The following is a 4,605-nucleotide window of genomic DNA, read 5'->3' as shown; positions in this document are numbered from 1 at the left end:
TTAAATAACTATGGTGTTTATTTATTGTAATAGTCAATTAAATTTTATGAAACCTTATTACTTAACATCTAAATGTTAGATATATACAAATATATAAAATATCTCAACCTTAAAAATCGACATTGCAGTGGTTAAAAGATTCCTCAAAAAATTAATATCCAATTTATATTTAAGGGCTAAGATTGGCTTCAGAATCTTAATATTTATACAAATCATCATAACTCAATGAAATCAAGTGTTACTGACCACATTATATCAACATAAAACTCACCATACATGATCAATATTATTCAACATGGTCCATAAAAATATAACGATATTCTATAACAATTCTATAAAACTAATAATATACACGAGCTATCATTATTATAATAGTTTTAGGAATTTTCCTTATTTTCGGCTTTCAATTGAGTATATATATTGTTATTATTGCTACAATACACTCCTAAAACAGTAAATATATTGACCATATTCCATATTACCCGTTTACGAGGCCCTCAAGTAATTACGTGAATCAATACTAATGCAGATAATTCTCAGGATGGCCACTGGAATCTCTATAATGTAAGGAGGTTATGAGATATAATAAAATATTTGTTTTCAATATTTTCAGCACAAAATACTTAAAAACACTTACTGGATATTATTGAGTAACTTGGGAAATTGATCGGTTAATAAAAATAAATTAATAAACTTTAAAATCGGTTGGGTAGTTTGCATATGTTGTCTCCCATGAAATGTCAAGCTGAGTGACACCTCTGAAAAAAGTATCCTCCTTTTAGCTTCGCTTTAGTTGGGTAAAAAAAAAGTAAGTAAGCAGTAAAGAAAAAGAAAATTGTATTTGTTACAAAGAGGAAGTAAGGGAAGCTGGCTTTAGAGGAAGGGGCTCTAATAGCATCTTTTAACTAAGGCTGTCACGAACAGGCCAAGACAAGTATCGATAGTCCATAGGATTCAATGGATAACAAGGGAAGATTGGAACAGCGGTGTCATCGCACAAATTTGTACAAAATACTGTACATATTAGAGCGGATCTGACAAGTGTTTGTATTTTATAATTATATTTAGTTCGAAATTTTACTTTTATTTATGTATGTACATATTTTGATTTAATTTTTCTTATTTTTATCTATTCATTTAGTTATATATATATATATTCTTCAACTTTTCAACAATTTCTATAAAACTACAAGTACATATTGATATTTATGAATAATAACTATTACAATTAAAACAATGCTTAGTAAAAACACTACTTACAATTGTCTATTAAAGTGTGTTCTACATTAAGGGTATTCATGATCTTTAGTTTAACATGTTAAAGAAAGTATAATGGAAAAAATTCATGTTAAATGGAGAAATATTTTCTTCTTTTAGCATATTAAAACGAAATACCTTGTAACATGGTTGCGAGTCTATACTAGGTCTGTTAAATGGAGAAGGACGTCACGCAACTGACCAGCTGAGCTACCCACTAATTTGTTTATCGTATTATGTTACTTGGTCGTAGTTTGTGGTTTAATTGTGTTAGTATTGTTTTGGATGTTTTTGTAACTAATAAAGCAATGGATGACAATAATAATAATGTAATGACATTTTTCAATTAGCTCATCTTGATTCCCTTTCTCACCAGTTAGAAGATCAACAAGGCATTCAGTGGCTAAATTTTCAATTTAGGCATGTTGTAAAAAATTACTTTATCCAAAACAATAACATGAAGTTTTGCAAGGAAAGGTTATAAAACAAGGAGCGCTTATGCATTTAACATGACTAAAAAAAATAGAGCTGCTCACAATCTTATACTTATAACCATTAACATGGTAAAACATTTTACATTTAACACAACATCACCTATAATAATCCAACTAATTCCAGGTTTATGGCAGAACTGAATACGTTTTAAAATGGAAGTAAGTTTACTTTGGTTTTTCCAACACGTGACTGTCTTTTTCTGGCAGGTAGTCCGTCTGTTATTTCTATTTTGTATTTATTCTGTTTCTATTTAGTGTTGTTGATTGTGTCTTTGTACTTATTAGGTTAAAGCAGAGTTGGGAAAATATTATTCGATTGACGAGAGACAAACACACTTGTATTCGTTAATTTTCTACTTAAATAATCAATTACTCGGAAAAAAAACGATTATACATCTGATTACTTTTGTATTCCTGAATTTTTTACATGAATAATAAATTATTTGTACAGAAAAATACTATTAACCATCCAAATACTTATGTATTCGTCATTATTTTACACGAATAAGTAATTATTCGAGCAAAAAACCATTCGAATACTTTTCTATTCGTCAATTTTAAGGAAGAACAATCTTTTATTAAAAGAATAAAATGATTAACCATCCGAATACATTTGTATTCGTGTAATTTCATTAAGTCTACTTTTTGTTTACCTGCAGACTTATAGTGGTATATATATTTTATGATCGCGTATCGATTATTTTAACTTTTCTGATTTCTAATATATTAGGGCCCTCTTATGTTTCTTAAGACGCAGAAAACGAAAATCCTATCGATTTGAAGATCGTGTATCGATTTATTTAAACTTTTCTGATTTCCAACATAAAAAAGTCCATTTTTATGTTTTAGGGTATGCAGAATATGAAAATGCTACCGATTTTAAGGTCGCATATCAATTTGAACTTTTCTGATTTCTAACATATTAGGGCCCATTTTGTGGATGTCCAATCGATGTACAAGCATGCGATCTTATAATCGATAGCATTTTCATATTCTGCATATCCCGAAACATAAAAATGGACCCTTATATGTTAGAAATCAGAAAAGATAAAATAAATCGATAGCATATACGTTTTCTACTCGTCTGAAAATGAGTAATGGGATCCTCATGCATAAAAACTCAAAAGTGGTAATAAATAAGCGAATTAAAAAAAAAAAAATATTCTAACTTTTTATTCGATTGAAATAATATTTCAATTTTGGAATACAAAGTATTCGAAATGTTTAATCGTATATTTATTCGAATAAACAGGTATTCGTCTCTCGTCAATCAAATAAAAATGTATTCGTCTTTTATCAATGGAATACTTATTGCTCAACTCTGGGTTAGTGTATCATGAATTCAAATTTTGCACGTCCGATTTTTTATCGATTGCTCGATTCTTATATTTTTCTGCAGTATTCATTTATTTGAAATTTCGCTCAAAGGTGTTTTTTCCGATGAATAATTTAGGATACACCAAATTTGAATTTCTGTTCTGTTTGTCTACATTGTGTAATGGGAGCAGTTTGGTCAGGTTTGTTGGACTTGTTTTGTATAGAGGTACAACTACATTTGTGTTAATATACCCATCCATCTTTTGAGATACTATTCTGGAGGTCAATTAAAATTATGTTCATGCACTTTAGCTCAGTAATTTACAGTGGCATTTCTTATTATAAGCTTACTTCGATATGTTCGATCATCTGACTCAGCTGATATCTTACTCTGGCTGTATCTTATATATATTCTTATCATTAAATATTTTATTTGCTATCTTACTAACATCTTTATGTGTCGACTATAAGATTAAATTCTAGATATATTATAAGAGATTAAATGTAAGAAGAATGTAATCTCAACAGTGACTTGCCCTTTGTACATATTGGTATATAGTACATATATCTAAAATAAAGTAGATGGGTTGAAATAAATTGTCTAGAGACATTAGGAGAGGTTAATAATTGAAATTTTTCCCTATCAAAGTTAAGTTGTGAGAAAAACAACTTAGATATTAGTATCATTTTAAGCCTGTTTAATGTTGTTAACAGCAATGATCAAGGCTTTAAAGGGATCCTCATTAGCGCAATATCATCCAATAAACTATTGATTTTTAGATGTAATATTCCTTACTTAATAAAATTGTAAAATCTAACCAGATTTGGCAATGTAACGAACGCTAGTTACACCAGTAATATAGTTTCGTTGCACGGTTCTATTAGTTTGCCTTTAACAATAACATCATTCATATCATAGACTTGAATTGCCTGTAGCTTTTTTTTTCCACAACTGATTCAACGAATGAAAAATTGACTTCTTGGGTTCATTTTCCGAACCCTCTAAAACAGAAATAAAAATGAATTAGTAAGTGCATTACTGTGAAAAAAAGAAAAAGTAATTGGTGTTGTGTCTTACCTTTTACTACCTTTGGTATTTTAAGGTTACCTGTTATATTTAATATTACATATGAGCTATCCATTCAAGGAACTATTTTGAGTCCGGAGGTGAGGGGCCTCCTCGTGTTGTATCGCATATAAGATAAAAATAAAAATAATAAAGACGATAGATAATGGTGAAATAATAAGAGAAACAGTCAGAAATCGAAAAGAAGTGTGAGGGAGGGGGTTGGGGTGCATCAGAAGATGGAGCTATGCGGTGATGTTAATATGGTTTTTGGAACCTTTCTGCCCTGCCACCTTGCAGGAAGGGAGGATGAGGTGATAGACTGGAATACTGGATTGAAGGAAGCTGAGAGACTGTCGAAGAATTTAATATGTCTCCGTGTGATGTGTTGTTGTACAGTTTCTAACTGTATTCGTTATGAATGTGTGCCATGTTACGTCTTTCCAGAGATGTCCCTCGACATATCTTCTG

The sequence above is a fragment of the Halyomorpha halys genome, unplaced genomic scaffold (genome assembly GCF_000696795.3).
Source record: "Halyomorpha halys isolate HHAL.00 unplaced genomic scaffold, Hhal_1.1 Scaffold1580.1, whole genome shotgun sequence".
Lineage (NCBI taxonomy): Eukaryota > Metazoa > Arthropoda > Insecta > Hemiptera > Pentatomidae > Halyomorpha > Halyomorpha halys.
The sequence above is the reverse complement of the archived record's forward strand: the minus strand, read 5'-3'. Positions refer to the sequence as shown.